We start from the raw sequence: 19,890 nt of genomic DNA on the forward strand, positions 1-19,890 counted from the left end.
ATTATTCCAGCGAATGTGCTCCACGAAAGCGTGTACTACATCATAGACGTAACATTTTATGGGTCGTACCGGTGACCTTATGAGGCAGCCACGGTGAATTCTTTAAGACTCCTGCAGAGATAATATAATCCGCTATAACGCGGAGCCACCAAGTAACCGAGTAACCAAACATCACTGGGATCCAATAAAGAACTGTACTTGACGAAATAATGCTAGACTACTGGCATGGAAAGTAGACATAATTGACTCGGTAATGACGAGGTAAACGGACAGTTCTATTAAGCGCTGTAGTACGTACGTGCTGAACATGATGGATACCACCGCGTAAGTACCTGCAAAAATAATTACTTTCACATTTTGCATGGGGCCAGACAAATGTCAGTGTAACCGGTGAAATTCGATTTTTCACGAAATTTATCGACCGATATAAATATTCTTTCTTACGAAGAGTTTTGGATAGTCGAAGTTCGCATTAGGACGTTACCTGGTTAAACAGGCAAAGTTATCAAAAACAACGATTTGCGTGTACGATGTGTATGTTTTGTGATCTAAAACTTGCGAACTGCGGGTCACACACGGTCGATGTGTTAAGTGCCATAAACAGTGATAGCCCAAGAATTTCCTACTTATCTTTCAAGTTACAATAATAGCATAAAATGTGAAATACTACATGCGTTATAAGCGTTGAGCAATTTTACTTTTTAATAAGATATACATTTTACATTTTACACGCGTTATGTTATACATTTTATGTAGGTATGTCATGTTGAAATGCGTATAATATATGGCACTATCTTAGCGCTGTGAATAAGGCTTACAAAATCTGTTCCGTAGGTAACGTGCGCGTTAAGAAAAAAAACCCTACTCGCAAAGAGAACAAGCGTGTTGAAAGCTAAAGTGAAAGAAATAGTCGGAGAACGTTATCCGAGAACACGAAGCTCATAATTAGAAATGGAATGTAATAACGAACCGAGCGAGCGTTTCTTGCCCTAGAAACTCGTTTCTGTCGTTGCGGATATGCAGCATCGTGGCCTACAATTCCGTGAAATATCGCCAAGCTGTATGTCTCAATTAGCCACGCGTCGCAATTAGAACGTCATTTTCGCGACATGTTTTAAACGGATCGCGTTAAAGTCTCGGGACAAGCCAAGACGAGAACCGAAGGTACCTAGAACCGGACAGCAAGACGGATAAACGCGCAACGAGACGAAACGCGCGTCCTCCTCGTCGCGAAACAAAGTTACTCAAAGTTGTAGCGAAGCGTCGAATGGACCTAACGAGCAGCAACGAACCGCCGGAACGAGCATCACCGTGCCTCATTAGTGACTTTTAATTTTCCAAAGCGAGCCTCTCTCCTTCGAGTACTCGGAAACGACCACTAGGCGTTGTCGCTGTGAGAATAAAAAGAGCGCAGAGAAATACAGAGATGAAGGAAGAAAGAAAGAGGAAAAGAAAGGGAAACAGCAACAGCAACACGGCACGGTGCGGTGGCCCGCGCGCCATTGTTCCCTCGGTTCTTTATTCCTCCTCCGCCTCCTCCCTCCTCTTTTTCTTCTGTCCTCGCGCACCGTGGCTTTATTGTGTTTGAGCTCGACGCTCCACTCTTTTGTTTTGCTTCGCGCGCCATTAGAGGGGCTAATTGCCGCTCATACGCGATCGCCTTTTGTTTCCTCCTTTTGCCACCTTTTCTCCGGGAGTCCCTTCACCCAACAACGGAGTTTCATCTCTCTCACCCTTGACGCGACGTCGCCTGTGTCCACTTCATGCCTTCCTCTTTGCGGCCACGAGAACCAGACAGAGCTGAGTCATATCTCCTTCTTGCACCACCCTTGTCTTCCTCTCGCTTCTGTCCCGTCCAATACAGTCGGGAACTTGTCGTTCCGTCTTCTTCTCGCCGGGAAACGATCGGTTTTTATCATCTTCCCCTCGCGATCTTCCACGCCATCCCATCGTTCGCGTTCCACGCTGACTTTCCGACTTGGCGCGATTCTGCTTCTCTTTTCTACCGGCAGCTTTTCTCTACGAGGAAAAGCGAGAGAGCGAGGGAAGAGCGAGAGACAGAGAAGGAAGAAGAACGAGGGAAGGAGAACGAGGGAAGACGAAGAGACGCGTTTTAACGCCTCGGTGACCTTCGTCGATGCTTGTTCTTCTTCACCGCGGTGTTCCTCGGATTGTCGCGGTTGCGCGTGTACGACGTTCCTTTCTGATTGCCTAACTAAAGCGAATTCATTCTATCGATGCATCATAGTTGATAAGATTAGACGATCGATCTCTCGTCCATGTTGACGGTTGTGTGTAGAAACGATCGAACGTGAGACGATTAGATGATCGAGCGCGGCTGTATTACTCGGTGAAAGAAGAGACTTGTTCTTTGTACGGATGCTTCCAGCAAATTAACGACAAATCGGAATGAACACGCGGAGATGAGGCGAGATAACGGTTATTAGGAAACGCGATATTGTACTGCGTGTTTGAAATACCAATTTTTGTGTTGAACTTATTGCTTTCGGGGAAGCAACTGTTTTCGACGTTGTAATTTATGGACTGTGGAATGAAGATTCAACCTTGAGCATTGGATGTGCTTAGTGGGATCGAGGATTTTATATCTTAATTCTTTGTTAATGGGCTTCCTCCTCGAAGATAAACAGTAAGCTACGCGTCAACCCTCGTTTGTCTCCCTTTTGTTTCTTAGAAATAAAACGATCACATTGGCGAAAAGCTACTCTATAACGAGAAGATAAATATTTTCAAATTCTTTAATTAAATATAATGATAAAATAATGTACGGGATATACTGAATTTGACATATATTAACACAGCGTGCGAAAACGCGGACGAGTTAAACGAGACTCGTCCCTTTATTTTATTAAAGAAGAGTGAAACCATTATGTTATAGCAAAGCAGCACACAAAATTTGAAAAAAATTGCAACAATTCCACGAAGAATTCTTATGAAAAGTTAGAAAAACGAGTGCAGCTTAAACGTATCCACGGAAGAATAGGGATATCGAGGGAAAAACGAGGAGCAGCCCGAGGGAGGCCCATAACCAAGAGAGAAAAGATCCAGCAACGGGATAGACGGTTTTAATTCGGTGGAAAGCTAATAATTCCGGTATTGTGCGATCCTTGCCAACGTTATTGTTTCCCTGCGGGGCCTCGTACTCGCGCAGAGGACTCTTCTCGTATCCTGCTTCCATCGTTCTTTTCAATCGAGCCGAACAATGAGAAGAAGAGCCAGTTCTCTTCCTTTTTCTCCTCCGTATATATATATATACGGATATATATATATATATATTGTAGCTTAATTATTGGTTTTATTATGATTTTGTCCTTCTCGCCGAGAGCTTGCTCTCGCGGTCATCATCCCACTGGCAAAGGAAAAAGAAGAAAAGTCGAGAAGGCAGAAAAGGAGAGACGGTGAACAACAAAAGGAAGAAAAGAAATAGAGACGAGAGAAAGAAGGTGCAGTCTCGATGACAATACGCTTCGTTCTCCCTCTGCCTCTGACGCTTATTAGAACGAAGATGAGAAAGGACTTGGAGCGAGCAAGCAGCTTCATTATTAATTTCGAGGGGCTTGACAACGACCATCGACACTCTGGCTTTGCTCCGCCAAGGTCACGCGTGCCGATTAACCCTCTCGTGGCAGTATTTTAAAAAAGGCAAGGAGGGTGGCATATGAATAGGGTACCGAAGTCGTTGCACGAGTCTCGATCGTTCGATGCCTGTCATTTATTATTTCATTGTGCCTCGACTCGTTAAGCCGGCAACATAAACTCCGATTGTTTTCGGGTAATCGAGTGTTCATCGCGTGCAGGATGCACATGAATGAAAACAAGCATTGATAATGTTTTTAGAATAAATAATAGTTCTTTGTTTGGAAGACATTTAAAATGAAGATTTAAACCAAATTGGAATGGAGCGAAGCATTGGAATCACGAATGCAATAACCATTTTGTGGAATTTCTTGCAGATATGAAAATTAATCTGTAATATTGAATTTTCCATTCGTTACGACTCTAACGTCTACTATTTTAACAAATTCAAGAAAACTTCACCGATAGATCAGAGATACGAATATCTCATAATTTCTAATTATTTCCGATATTACTAATTTTCTGGCGTAAATGTCCATTCGCTCTATTTTCATCTTGCCACCTTGTAACGAGTTAAGATGCCGGAAATCGACGCATTCTCGTCGCGATAAATCAAAGTAGTAACAAGGTAGCAGCGACGGAGCAATTCCGACATTTACACAACCATGCCAAGCCAGAAAATTGTCCACCTTTGTAAAATTACACGGTCCTGGTTAGTTCCTGACCGATTTCGATCCGCGAGCGCGCACGTGAACCCGGGGGTTGAAGGTATCCCCCGAGATATTCATCGAAAGAAATGAATTCGCACGAAAGCCGCGCTCGAGCTCGGCCGTAATCGCGTGATTGTAACATCGTGAAGCGCGGTAATTACGGTGCCGGCGCGAGCTACGACCGATTTTCTCGGAAGCGATTCGAAAAAGGCGAAACGTCAGCTGACCATATTGTAGTTTACGCGAAAGAAGGGTACGAGGTAAATGGTAGGACCCGAAACGCAGGCGAAACGCAGGCGGACAGAAGGTTTCGAGCGAGGAGGACGAACGTGTTGGTCGAGTTCGGGGACACCAGAAGGGGAGGAAGATGGTGAAGGAGGAGGCCGAAGCCAGGGAGGACATAGCATGTCCCCCGTAATTATAGCAACAATAAAACAATTTTGATAATTATCTCAACTAGTGTATGGGAACACACGACATTACAGCGGGCACGGGTATAGAAACGGAAAGAGAGACGTACGGCGGAGAAAGAGAGCGGGGTAGAGGCGGAGAGGAGAGGAGAGGAGAGGAGAGGAGAGGAGAGGAGAGAGAGGACACAACGACCGGGGCAGAATAATGACAATAATTACCATTTATATGCAAGTGCCGTCATTACCTGCACACGAGCAGAGCACGCATTCAATTTCGTATCTAATTTGAATAATTCAAACAAATCTCTCCTTCCTGCCCTCCTTCCTCTGCACGCTTTATAATCCCAATAAACGCGACGAGACATCGACAGTGATTCGCTTTTTCAGTGCTTACGAAGACTCCTTCTCTACGTTTACCTCGATTCCCTTCTGCGCTGCCCAATTGCACCGGTAACAATCGTTCGCTATCTTTTTTATTAAGCTAACGAGAGGCATCGTCAATTTTCCTTTTGTTTCCTTTTTCTCTTTGGATAATCGCGTGCGACGTTTGTTACGCTGCGATTCCACCGGTAAACAACGGAAGAATTATTATGTACCGTTTCTGCGATAATTAGTCGATACGTATTCGTGAGATAGAAATCCGGAAATCCAATAGCAACTAACGATCACTCGTGGATTACGAATGTAACGATTTACGATAAAAATGTATTACACGTGTTCCTAGTGTTGTAAGCAGCTTTGAAACGTGCATCGATAATATCGCTGATCGCTTCAAATGGGACGTCAAGTACTAAAACAGTGCCGACCTATCGCTTTAAATTCAATGGTGTGACATAAAAATAATTTCCTCCTCGATTGGATGAGATCGACGCGAACGAGACGCGAAAGGAAAGCGAATTAAATAAATAAGTAGGTCGTAAATTCTCGGAAGCGTTATGCATCCGAGGCACCGGCAGATTTCGCTAAATCAAGCGCAATTACCGATCCGTCGTCTCGTCTGAACCTGCAATTCCCCCATTGCCCTTACCTTCGCAACGATTCCAGTTCCTACCCTGGAATCACTCAATCCCCGTTTACCTCTCCCGTTCGCGCAATGTTTGCGCGCAGTCATGGCACCAGCAAAGTGGCCCTATCAATATTAATCGCAATATTTGCCTGGCATGCTCTTCGTCGCACTCTCTATTACCAATTAATCCGGTCGTGCGAAGTATGCTGCGAACAAGCAGATAGGCCATAACGCGCGAGATGAAGCGAGGGAACGAGAGAGTAAGAGTGACCAGGGGACAAATAAAAATGATGGAAGAAGAAAGACGGACAGAGAGGAAGAGAAAGAACGGGTGAGACAGTGAGACGGTGAAGGGGAAAGCGAGAGGGGCCAGAGAGAAAGAGAGAGAAACGACTCGTTGACGGGTTAGATATTGTGTCAGCCGAGTCGTCCAGCATTAAAAGTAATTACGACGTGATTGACCGAGGGCCCGTTGGCCGAGGGTGAGGCGACGCCGAGGGGAAGGCTAAATCATCGGAGTGACGCACGTAGCTCGTTGTTGCCTCCCAATTATACAATCAGCGAGACCAAGCAGAGGAGAAGCGAGAGGGAAAAACCGAAAGATAGACGGAGAGTGGGAAGGCCAGCCCGTGCAGCAGAAGAAAGAAGCAAAGAATATACTTGGATCTTGTATCTCGTGACGGACGAAAGACGAGAAGAGACGGTGGCGGAATTACGTCAGGAACGTAGTGGGGCAGTCGTGGTCGTTCGAGTCGGCGAAGATCGGTGCCATCGCAACGATAATTGCCAACCGGAACCACTAGCGCGACCGGGGATGGAACGACCATCTCTCGAACATCGACTTTTCACAGCTACTTTCAAGGACAACGTTTGGTACGCGTAAACGTTACAGATTCGAGGGAAGGTGTTTGAATCCGCCCCTGTGCAAGACGAGAAGAAGAGGAAGACGGACGAAGGAAGATGGACCGATCGCGATCGTTATCGTCTATTATAAAGTCGAGTAAGTTGGCCTGTGATGCAGCTGCCGTTTTGTACGGCGATGACGACGGTGGTTTATAAGTCGTGATCTAGAAACAAATGAGCCATTGTGGAGGACAATCGTTCCGTTAAGGACGGGAGGAGGGCCAAATAGGCGTGAAGAATCGAACGACCGAGCTGGCAAGAAGAAGTAATCGATTTCGAGATGGTTTCCGTCGTACTGCGACGACGTCTAATCCAACCGTTGCAAAAGGAAAACACATTTCGCGCTCGAACACCTCCCAAGTGCTACGCGCTACCATTCTTCATCCGTTTAACGTTTGTTCCTCTCCGCGAATCAACGTGCGAGCTTTACTTAAACGTTTCTATTCTTACGTTACTTTTCCACCAAATCGATCCTGTGATATCGAAATAACAAAGAAACAAACTTGGACGAAAGTACTAAAACTGTTCGGCTAGATATAAAAAGTGAGCCGAAGAATGCTAAGAACAACGAAACGAAATTGAACGATACCACACCTGTACTCAATTAGGTCGAGTATTTAACAGGTAGGTACACACGTAACACCGGAAGAAAGGGAAACAATAATGTTTTGATTTTGTTAGCTGTATTGTTCCAACCGTAGTCTTGTGTGCCCTTCGTTTTAAGTACTGCACGCTTGAGTATTTCGCGCTATGAAGTACGCGCCAATTGAGAGACAAAGGGCTGCACGAGTTGGCAAGGGTGACTCTGTATGACGATATCACAATAGTTTCTATGAAGCCTTTTCTTCGAAGCTATGGCCATTAGTGGCGCCCTCTTCCTCTTTCTGCCGATCGTTCATTCCGTTATTTTACTGTTTGACTCAACTTTAGAGCCTTTTCAAGGTTGTACTTGAAGACATTCATCGTGATAAATAGTCTCTTACGTGGCGCGAGCACAATTAACGGAACCGTTTTCACGCGGCAGCGACTCTTCGTGGCGGCTATTCAGAAAAATCCGCTGTGTTGCATGGGAAAATACCAGACGCGAATTTTTTCCCTTTCGGGAAATCAATTTCCTGCCGAAGATGGATATTTTATCAGCGACAAACTCGAGAACTTCGAATCGTTATTTACGATGAATGTGATAATTGAGCGTGAAGTATAGATACGTTACGTTATTGCAAAACGAAACGTGAGAGCAAATTAATCGAATCCGTAATTCGTTTGCTATCGAGCGCACAACAAAGCGTCGTACATATTAACTTTTGAAATCGTCGATCCACGTCGCAAAACTAATTCGTCGGTGAAAATCGGTGGGCACTGGCGAAACGACTTTGTGCTCGTTTATTCGCGATGCGTGTACAAATTCGTATTGCATACACGTACCGTGTATGCCACTCCTGCGTTTAAGCCACCAATTTTACGACATTGCAGAACCGTGATTCAAATCCTGGAAACCTTGCTCGAATTAAACACCGACGCGTTCCAAATATCAACATTAATAATACACCAGCATCTACATGCCGGTTTAACAGTAACTTTCAGATCGAAAAACATTTTCCTACTTCTTCGCTAATTTACTTTGCGAAAGGAGATTAGATCGATAAGGATTGGGCAGCGAATTAATACTTAGAACGTGGTTAAATTTAAATAACATAATCTACGTGTCAAGGTATAAAAAATACTTTAGAATAGTAGATATTCTACGGAATTTCAGCAATAAATTGTTTATCGCGCAATTTTTACAAACTCCACGAAGCTATGAAATCTACGTGGCAGGAGAAAAACGTTTCAAATCCTCCAAGTTCCTTCTTATAAGTAGAAAAAAAACAACGATCGATAATATTTAAGTGAAAAAAGAAACTACAGATGAAACGTTGCGTTAAGAGAACGTCGACCCTTGACGAATCGAGATAAACCAATTCACAGAAAAGCTTCTCACTAAATTTCTCTACTCTAACCATTCCATCCTAGTAATAGCGACCGAACCATTACCATTAATTGAAGAACAACAATCGAACAGGCTCTCGACCATCATTATCCTCTAGTAGATCGCGTTTCTACGATTCGTTCGGCAACATGAAAGAGTGGGATTCGCGGGCCTTCGCTCGCGTTTCACGACTCATCGACGAAAGCCGTCCGATCGATCTTGAATCTCGCGATCCAGGTTCCGTGTTCGATGTGGGACCCATCGAAGGGGCCCCGCGTCAGCCAAGGCAGCTCGCGTCCAACGGTTATCCAGGCACCGACGAGACGCGTCCGCGGTTTGAAAGGTGGGCGCCCCGGCACCGGTTACGAGCCTGGGCGTTAAAATGTATCGAAAAGAGACAGCGTTACGTACGCGGCACGTATTTATGGGCATGAACCCGGTCAGAACGGAGAAAGAGACAGAAGGAGGCGATCGGTATGGACGAGTCGGCGGATCCGGGCTAGGTCGTTCAACCAACCGGTGAACCATCGAACCATCCGAGCGACCAGCAACGGTCGGTGCGGAGCACCTTGCTCTCTTAACAGTCCTAACCGAGGCTAGAAAGAGAGGAACTGGACCCTCGCGCGGGACGGGGAAAGGGGCCGGAACGGGCCGCGGAATAGAGCGAGAGAGAGAGAGGAGCCGTAACGATCGGCGGTCGCACAGGATCCGCCAATGGTGAGTGACTTTGTGTCTCCGTTGCAAGTGTGAACCGGGCATAAGCAGGCAATCTTACAGAGAAATCGCGCGCGACTGTGCACGCCAATGTTGCGATACGCCCGACTCTTCTCGCTCGTGAGCCCTGGCTCCCCAGGGTGGAGTCCAAAGGCTCGCCGGTGTATTAATAACGTCGCCCTGATTTATCGCGACGCGAGGGTTTCACTCGGTCATGAGCTCGCGAAAGTGTTTTAAACGCCGGTATCGTGGCTAACTGGTAAATGGATTAATTGAATTGAAAGAGGAAGTTGGATTTATGGATGTATATCGGAGGCCAGTGGGTTTGAAGATGATGAAACGGTAGAATTTTGGTATCGTAAAGCATCTGACTGAAAGATGGTAGTGATATATAGTATGGTAGCAGGATACACGTGCGAGGATATACCTATTTTTCTTGCAAGAGTAGCGGCACGAGAGAAGGCGAATTCGTGCTCCTTTGAAGATGCTCTTAAACGTTTCACAGATTCCAACTCTGTCAAACAAGTCCCTCCTTCCTTGCTCGTATGCGCCAACGTACGAAAGGTTCGTTTGTTTCCACTTGCTTCGCAGAATCTCTTTATACAGTCTAACGATCCCGTACGTGAAACAGGGTTGTTACACATACGAGAGAAGTCTAACTGGTACGTACATCCCGAAGAAGGCTACGAGTCGGAGCAGCGATAAAACCTTCTCGAAACGCTTCGGATAATTGTTACGAGAAGGTAGGAATCGGAGGAGCCGCATCCGTTATTCGGCGTGCACTGGTGAAATGTAAAAAAACGCGCAGAGAAATAAAAACGAAGATGCGTTGGAATTAAAAGGCCGTTGTTTATCCGAGTCTTCCATTGAGTTACTTCGCCATTAAACAGATTAAGGGGCCACAATCAAGGAGAAAGCACTTGTCGTCGAAAAAAACACCTAAATCAATGATATCTCGACGGCCTGAAATCGTAAGGTACGCGGGTCTGGCATCCCGCCCACAGTTCAGGCTCCGCTCTGTTCACGTCCGTTCCTCCCAAACATAGCAAAATGGAGAAACGTGTTGTCTCGACGTCAAATCGTAGCACGCGGCGAACACCGTGCCTCCCCCGGGCCGTCCATTCCTCGATCTCTGGAATAATATTCCCAACGTTTTTTTACGGGCCACGTATTCAAGACAAGAGGAAGGAAGAAAGGGACCACGGGCAGAACGAGGAGAAGAACAGTGGAAGACGGTGGAGGCGCTCCACCACGGAGAATTGAAAATGATGATTGGCGGTAAGCGGGCTGCCAACAGTGATGGAGGAGCAGTAGAGAGGTGGTCAGCTACGAGAAACGGACAGAGAACGGGATAAAGAGAAGGAGATAGAAAGAGGCGATGGGGTACTAAATAAGAAAGCGATGAGGGGGAGGTGGAAGCCGGAGGAGGACATCCAACCTAACCGGAGGGGAAGAGAGACCACTTGGAAGGAAAAAGAGTCAGGAGCGCGCGAATTAAGTCGATCGCAGTGCGTGGAACCACATCCTTCGCGCCCGCTACCTTCGAGGATATCGCTTTTCTTTCGTCCTTTCCCTCCTCGCCCTGTTTCGGCCGCCTCCCTCTCTGTCCCACCTTTTAACGTTGTTCGAAGCGCGTACCTCTTCTTTATTATCGGCATCAAGCATCGTCTTTTGTTTTATAATAACCGGCGTTGCTGCGGTCGCGCCGCTCTCGTAGCTCCTTTTGCAATGCCGGAGGAGCAGCTCTCCAACTACTGCAAAGAGCAGAGTGGAGAGACGCGCGGGACGGGGAACGAGAGAACGAACGAAAGGAGAGGGGTATCGCGATAAATTGCCAATGCCTCGTAACGCTGACTTCACGCGCTCTTGAACACGCACTTTGGGTATTGTCACTGAAAAGCCGCGTCCCCGTCCACGGGACTATTCTTGTGATTAACCGCAAGGCGAATTATTTCTATCGAAATCGCTCCAACGGGAAAAATCGGTCGAAAAGGGAACAATGTTTCGAGACAAAGATCGGTCGTGCGAATCGTCGTAAGGAATATTTCGTAAAAGGAAACCGTGACGACAGCTGGCATCAGTCGCCGAACTTGCGATATTAGACGTAGCCGACGCAAACACGGAGTAATCCCTCGAGCAGCAGGGTGCATCCGGAAGTATTTAAACTCAAGTCGCTGACATTGCGCTCGAAGCTGTTCATCTCGCACCCTTATATTAAATATTCTCCATTGCATCCCGGGGAGGCGATGACCACAGAAATATATATGTACTCTCTCTCTTCTCTTTTTTCTCGTTTTCCATCTTCGTTCTTTTTTTATTCTTTTTGGACTGGAAGACGAGATCGAGCGGACGGATAAGGCTGTGACACGCAGCGACGCGCAGGGCGCCCTTAATCCGGCAATAAAAACCTCGGCTCACGTATATTATTTTATTTAGTTTCCCAAACTGCCACGACTTAAACGCATCCATAATTACCGGCGACTACGTGAACCGCTTAACTTATCGCGCGTTTCGACCGACTCTCTCGACCCTCTGTGCACCGCTGTACGATCGTCGATGGTCGTGTGTGCGTGCACGCCAACATGTATCGTCGATCGTACGTACGAACGTAATTTATGCGTGCGTGGATTTTAACTCCCACGCCATGAAGGCATACCACGAGATTGTTCGTGCCCACGATTGCGCGTATACCTGTCCGACCCGTAAGAATTATCCGTGTCCATTTGCGTCTGGCTCCCGATACGCCCAGCCCGAATTCGGCTCAATGGAGTCGTTATCTATCGGGAACAAGGTGTTGAGAATTCGGATGGTCGCGATATTTCCCTCGTAATTTCCTAGAATCGGATATTAGGGTTTTTATGCGACCAGCTCTTCTCTAGCGTCCGTTTCGATCGCTCGATGGACCATGTTAATAAATATATATTATTCTTAAAAGCATGCAGTACGTTGAAAGAAAATTGTTGGAATCGAAGATTAGATATGCGTGAAATCTTAGTGCAGCAAGTTAAGTTTAAGTTACGTTTTATTAGAAAGATTTATACGCTTTGTTCGTGGATACTGATCGTAAAATTGAAGAGGCAAAAATCATTTACGTTCTCCAGGTTCTATAATGGCAAAACGTCCAGATACATTAACATCAAATATCAAGTGAATTGGCAGTAAGCATTTCATACTTCATACGTGTAATGAAAGTTTAGTTACGATGTAACAGATTGTCTATGCAAACGCATAACCTGTGAAACGATTTAACTGATAAAATTCGCAAAGCATGGGAAAATTAAAAATTTGTACCTAAAAATACATATTTTTCTATATAGGATTAAACTTCTTTAACGTGATTTTCAACTAATATTCTTTATTGCGATATTATAATGTACTTTCAATTTTCTCACAGACCGTAAGATTGCAAGAACAAATTCTTCGGTCTGTTCAGTAGAATTCTTCCAACTTGTCTCAATTTCTAACCGCGTCTCGCGCTGCGAAAGCACTTTGAGAGCTCGCGTTAAATTAACGCCGGTCATAAATAATATACGTATATATCGATATGTATGTAAATTAGTCGCAATTTTACGTTCGTGTTCGTTGTCTTTTCGAGGTTCGTTCCTCGCCGACTCGAAAGCGAGTTAGTCCCCCTTCGGATGGCATTACTTTCTCTTACTTAGTACCAAGAGAAATAAAACGCATCCCTTATACTTAACTACCGTATAATGGCTTGCAGTCGCCTAGGTAGCAGTCGCGAATCATTGTATCCAAAGCAGAAGCAGCAGCAGCAGCAGCAGCAGCCAGTTCCTTTGGTCTCTGGTCGACGAAGGGAAACACGAGAGGGGAACGGCATAACAAGTGAAGCGCGCGATCAAGAATAATGTGAAAACGGACAGCGCGCGCGGACAAAACAACGAAAAAGAGGAGAACAATGAACGATGCTCGCGCTCGCTCCACGTAGACCCGGCAATTTCGTCGAATTGCAAGCGATTACCGTCGCACGGCAGCTCGAATTTTCCGTTTGTTTGAGTTACGGAGTTGTGCAAGGCCGCGAAATGCTTCGAGGTTCGACGAAACAGACCCACGGCCAGCAACACACCAGAAACATCAGAAGACTCTCTCTCTCTCTCTCTCTCTGTTTGTCTGTCTGTTTCGTCTAGAGAATAGCCATAGTTGGAAAAGGGGAGCGAGTTGCACGACGAACAGTTTGAACAACGAGCGCAACGAAGAGGTACAACAAGAAGAAATTAGAGGTCTCGAAGAAGAAACGAGAACGGACAAACGGGAAAGAGATACGGGAAAAGAACCCACACGGTTTACCTGCGCGTATTACCGGTCCGGTAATATGCCCAATGGCCACCGATTAACACTCAAATGAACTGCGGGAAACACCGGAGTCTTTTGCCCTTTCGAGAGAACCTAGTTTGCTCTTTACCGGACTCTTTGTTCGAAAGGTTTCTGAATCTTCGTTTGCCTCTCTGTCTGTTTGTCTGTACGTACCACTGCTAGACAATGGTACTGGCTATTCCACGCCACGATTTTTCCGGCTGCCGAATAAAGAAGGAGCAGCCGAGGGAGATAGGGGGGAGATCGGAGAAAGAGAACTCGCGCGCGCGTCTCCAGCAGCAGACCCGCTAGAAAGAGGATAATTCCCTGTAAGTGGATAATGCCTCGACGGTGCTCCTTGCCTACGCACCCAAGATCGTACTCCAACCTCCTGCTTCCTCCTCGTTCTCGATCCTCCTTTCCTACCGTCGTTTCGCATGGTAGTTTTGTGGCTGGTGGTTGAAGGCTTTGTAGTTTGGAGCCCGGTAGTCTCCGTCGCTCCTTCTATCGTTTCTATCTACGCGGTTCTATCTCCGTCTTTCTGCAGGATCTTATTGTACAACTCGCTTTCAAAGTTCCACTCGTTGCACCCGGACGCGCCACCACCGTGGAATTCGCGTTTTTCCTTCCTCGTCGCTTTCTCCCACCTCCTGTCCTCTCCCTTCGCTCCTCTTCACCTTCCTTCCCTCCCCCATCGCTGGCTCTAGGGTTTTATCGCGCGAGATACCCTCACTGCCGTTTGCGGTTCATCCTCCAATTATCCCTAATACAGAGAATACCGTGGAGCGTTATTATTACTCCCGGCTATTCCCGATTGTTGCTCTTTCCTCGAGATTTTCGTTTGTGCCACGTTGTACGTGCAGTCTAAACTCGGACGAACAGACGGATAGTAATTGGCCTGATTCTTCCAGCCGAAAATCCATCAGCATATTCAAAGTGTTTCGTTGCTTAATATTCTGAGGTATTCAAACATTTCCAGAGAAACAAGGTTCGATCGAAGAAACAAGACAATCGAGGGCTATAATTGTAAAATTGTTGGTATTTTAGTTTTGAAAGTTTAACCCTTATGAAAGTGAGCAAAATTTTGCTGTTATTCGATAGGCGTATACGTAAATTCGGAGCTTTGATATTTAAAACTTTCACGGAAATTCTCACATAAAAATGGCGAAAGAAATGTGGATCCAGAGAAATTATTTTCATTTTCCGGAGGGAGGTCGTGTTATCGCAAAAGTTTGCACGCTCTGTGATATCTTTTCTCCAGAAATGGAAGCGGTATGTACTCAAAGAGAGGAAAAATATGTACCGAATAGGTTGTTCGAGGTCGTGGATAATTGTCGTATTTCGAGTCGGGCATTGGAGTACGTGCAAACTGTCGACGGTACATCCCTTACGGTTAAACGAACGAAAGAACGTGGTAATACTGTTCGTCGTTAAATCCATGGCGTGGCCTAACGTAGCGTTTCGCATGGCTACAGTGTCTGAAAGGCAAAGAACAGACGGTCAAACGATACACCGCCCTGAAATCTACATTTATCCTCTGAATTTTATAGGCTGCCGTCAGAGCGATTCCGTTGTTCTCGGCACCGAGAGCTTCTCTCTTTGATGGTCTTTCCTGCAACAGCTAAATGCTCGACGCGGCGTGAACGAATCATCCACCGTGCAACTTTTTGCCCGTCGATCGCAATGACTTTTACGACGGTCAAGTCCCTGGGATGGTTCTTACGATCATAAACGTGTCAGCTGTTAACTTTCGATCGGTATGCTATCGCGCGAAGCGATGATAGCGTTAGGAAGCTCGCAACCGAATATCCTATCCGCGCAATGCCTGGCGGAGGAACGATTGATGCGCGTCATTTCGAACGAGAATCCGCAAAGTTGCCGCGTACTTTAACAGTCACGCGTGAATCTCGCGGTTAGACGATCCTCGAGTCGGTATTTCAGTAGAAATGCAGATTCCTTTCTCTTCGCCAGGTTTCTCGAGTATAATCGCGAAGACGATGCGCGTAAGATCGTAAAAGATCATCGTGCGAACAGAATACGATGGTCTGTCGAGAATTTTAGCTAGAAACGAACGATCTAGGAAAAGGAGTAACGAGTATCGAGTTTCCACGAAGAATGACGAAACAAGGAAGTAAATTTTACGCTCGTCTAGGTTTCCCGCGCGACCAAACGACGAACGATGGAACACACAGAGAAGCGAGGAGAAGGAAGTGAGCGCAGAACGATCCAGAGCAACGGAACCAGTAGAAATCTCTCGCTACCTTTTCCAGACCTCCAGCGGCGCAGCGATCGAAAACGATCGAATAGAGCAAGGTATTCCGTGTAAAGCGTTCGTCAGGCCAATCGTATAGCGGTGAGAACGAGTTCGCTCGCGTTTCATCGAATGTTCCCATGGATGCCGTGGTTCGTGATGCCGGAAAAATCCATAACGTCAGCCACTAGTAGGCAAAGCACAATCCTATTGGCTCTCTTCCCGTTGCTCGACACACTGCGAGAGAGCTGATAGCGTCCAAGCTGACGAGTCCATAAGCCAAGTTTTCGAGGTGCATCTTGAGACTGCTGCGCGTTCCTGTATCGTGTATACCACGTTGGTCGCGTACAAGTATATATAAGTATTTCCACGTACGGGGATGACTCGGTAGACGACCAGCGGACAGGGATCAGCGAAGACCTCGGCCGAGCACAGTTTTGTTATGAGGATCGTATAATATTCCAGTCAGACTCGCGGCTGTACAACGGGCATCGGCATCCGCGAGCTGAATGACAATTCGGCGGATCCGAAGCGCTGGGTAATTGCCAGCTTAGCCAATCATTATAACGTGTATGGTGGATATGCTACGGGTTGACAGGCCTCGAATAACCGACAGTTAACGGACGGTTGACATTCGTGATTTACGTGAATGCGCCATAAATCTGGCTAGCTCTGAAACCTAGACTCCTTGCGCTCGTGCCTTTTTAACATGCTGCGGCCGATTCGTTCTAAAGCTTCGGCTACCTTATTTGGAGGATTTGTCTACCGCTTCGTAGATCAGCCGTCGATAAATGTGTTCATAGTTGATACCAGCCATGGCTATTATATGAAAACTTATGTGTCTAGTATATGATGTAACAATTTGACGACTGACGCAGTTAAATTTGATTGCATATCACGAATTGGTATATCAGATATACGAAAAGTTCTTCAGACATTTATTTATCCTTTACAAGAATCAACTCTGTCTCGACTTCCATGTGTCTTAATGTACGATGTTTGGCGATTAATTTTTATGCCTTTCTCTTTGCAGTTTCGTATCGATTGGAAACACAATAGATCGTGGATGACCGACTTAGTCAGATTCACAGCGATCCTCGATTTATTACAAAGCGAACTACTACGATGCGAAGTTATTATGGAAAACGTATCCATATTAGAAATCGAATTAAATGGCTTCTCTTGCCAAGGAGAAGTAAACGATCGCGACGATATTCCTCGAGGTGAATCGGAATACGATAAATTATTGCAAATAATAATGTCATCGCGTACCGTGGAAGGTGCTCGTTAAACAGAAGGCAGTACAATCGTGCTGCTAATGACCGGAGCAGGAGAGTTGTTTCTTAGTATAACAACGCCAGCGACCGTAGATACTTCGTCACGCGTAGAGGATGTACGAGTCCCAGCGAATCATTAGTAAGGTATCCGCCTTGAAGGCTGGTACTTTCCTTTTAGCCAGATGCTTTTGTAGATTTTAATCCGCAGATCGTCCGTACGTTGCCACCCAAATGAGATCCTTTATTTCCTCTTAGCTCAATAAACACGATATCTCACTGCAATGCTTATTCGATTAAACCGCGGGAACCATGTGATTTCGTAATTCTGCGATCGTCGATATTGACGCAAGCACACGTATTTCTCCTGTGATTTGGTAATATTTACGTTCAACTTGGTAGTTCATTGTCCCTTGAATATTGTTTTTTCTCTTTAGTTCATTAAAAATTTATCGAAGACGATCTTTAAAATTCACCTAATGGCCAGGAGATATGTTCCAGCTCGAGAAAAAAAACAATGAGTGGAAATCACGAATTGGAATTTACGTCACATAGTTTTGAAGTTGGTGTGCCGGCTATTTTTACGTGCTACGCGAAGAATGAATAATAAACCGCGTATCCGCGTTTTAACTTCTGAACTGGAGAACAACATAACTGTTCAGGTTGCGTGGGTTATTCGTAGTATAAATGGATATTGACAAAACCATCTAATTAGACTTGTAGCGAATATACCCAAGTGAAAGGTTCGTAGGCGTGGCAGGAAGTGCACAATGGATGGGAAACATGATAGCACACATTAAATATATATGACCGCGAAAACCTGAGGCTAAGAAAGTTACTATACCGCAAAAGGTTAATTACTACGCAAAGTATTATTATTCTTACTACTAGTAATGCACTTTGATCGCGGACCATGATATTTCCTTTACGTTACCGAATCAAACCTCTTCCATCGAAATCGCGATATACATAAATCAATTCCTGCCCGATGGAGGCCGAATCACCGCTGTCACGAGCATTATTTCATATATATTACGTTTTATTAAGCAAAGAATGAAAAAGTCTTTGCAATACCGGAAGGCAAGCAACGGATAAACCTAACTATATGCAAAACACTTTTTACCTCTACGTGATAATTACATGAATAATTACAAAAATAAGGTCGCTCACATGGTTCAGATAGCCGTTGAGAAATATTTGCATATTTCTCTAACGAAGGGTTTCCTTATCAGGCTTTATTCATTTCACTTTCATGGTTACTTTCATAGTTATATAAAAATACTACCATGTAAATGATACGAAATTTAACATACTAAGATCTGATAGATCATCTAAATAAATATAATAATATGCAAACGCTTTTCGTAGCTACTGTAAATGTAGCCTAGAAAATAATAGACGTGTCTTCACCGCCCGTTAAGTAACACGTATTGATTATTTAATTTTACCCTATACTATTAGAGTTTAACACTACTCAAGATATCGTCGGTTATTTTAGTTTTATTTGCCACCACTGAACGCGTGTACGTCGAAGCACGGCGCATTATGTAAATTATTTGTGATGGAGTACACGGTTCGCGGGTTCGTTAGTTAAAGAAAATTATTGCGACCGGCAAAAAGGATCGCGAAGAAGGATCGAACGTATTAATGCGTTCAAGGAAGGTATGGCCATGTAATGTTTCGAGTTTCTGTTTCAGGAACCGTACGACGTTTCGCGGAACACAACGGCTCGTAAGCGGCCGTCGTGCAGGCGTTAAAGATCTGATGCCCACTAATGACGAAGTCTTGTGTTCACGTGTTGACACTAACTGATCACGAAAAGGAGGACGAAGAAGTGTCAATGATTGCTTCGCTGTGTCATCCTGTCCGTTTGATAAATGGTCAGAACTCTAGTAATATAATACATATTTCAGTACGGAGCATGTGTTTGGTATTTTTTCAAATTCCACCGATTGAATATCCTTTTCGCGGCCATTATCACCATCCATTTCCTGGCCATAATAAATCGTACAGAATACGTTCATTACGACTGCTATCGCCTAGGTATCGCTGGTAGATCTCCAACATTCTAATTCAATTAGATTCGAGTTTTACATTTGATCCACCATGTCACGTTTTCTTATCAACTTCTTTCTGAATAAAAATGTCATAGTCGCAGACCGATTTCGTCTCGTTATTGATTTAGAAATACAAAAGTTCTAGAGAAAATTAACGTCATCGACAAAACGATCAGAGACTTATCGATGATTCGCGAATCCCGCCTAAACAGCTTCTCGCGACTTTTCATTTCTTGTAACAGATATAAATATAAGAGTACATAATAGGAAAACGAAAGAGGCAACGAGCTAATAAAACGCACTATTAGGCTGGAAATATCGGAGAGAATAGGGTACCGAGAAATCAAGCGTCCGGTAGAAGAATCTCCGGACGGATCCGAACAAGGGCTGGTCGTGCAGGCGTTAAGGATCCGATGACGCTAATGACGAGGCCATGTGTCCGCATATTGACGCTAACTGGACTGACCGCGAAGAAGGAAAGCAAGAAGGATACGAAAGAAGAAGCAGAAGAAGAGAAGAAAGATAAAAGGGGAAGAGGTGGCGATGGTTTGCAGTACCACGAGTAGAGTAGAAGACCGGTGTGCACGGAGGTAACGGAGGTAACAAACGTCTCCTCGAGGCCTCGAGTGTGGTAGAAAGGCGGTGGAGGGAGGGCCGCGGCAAAGGGTTCTTCCGAGGTGAGGAGGCCGTTTTT

At 45.3% G+C, this 19,890-nt stretch overlaps 1 long non-coding RNA gene across 3 annotated transcripts in view; it reads left to right on the top strand.

Annotated features, from left to right (window-relative positions):
* The first annotated feature begins 2,515 nt into the window (after positions 1-2,515).
* LOC126864255 (uncharacterized) overlaps positions 2,516-19,890 on the top strand; it is a 31,304-nt gene continuing 13,929 nt past the window's right edge. Inside the window, exons 1-2 of one of the 3 annotated variants that reach the window (XR_007689109.1) lie at positions 2,516-19,019; positions 19,505-19,873. This is a non-coding gene — a long non-coding RNA (uncharacterized LOC126864255). Of the gene's footprint in view, positions 19,874-19,890 lie in introns of all 3 variants that reach the window. The other 2 variants (XR_007689108.1, XR_007689107.1) reach the window with 2 other exon arrangements.

The sequence above is a fragment of the Bombus huntii genome, chromosome 3, assembly GCF_024542735.1.
Source record: "Bombus huntii isolate Logan2020A chromosome 3, iyBomHunt1.1, whole genome shotgun sequence".
In the NCBI taxonomy this organism is placed as follows: Eukaryota; Metazoa; Arthropoda; class Insecta; order Hymenoptera; family Apidae; genus Bombus; species Bombus huntii.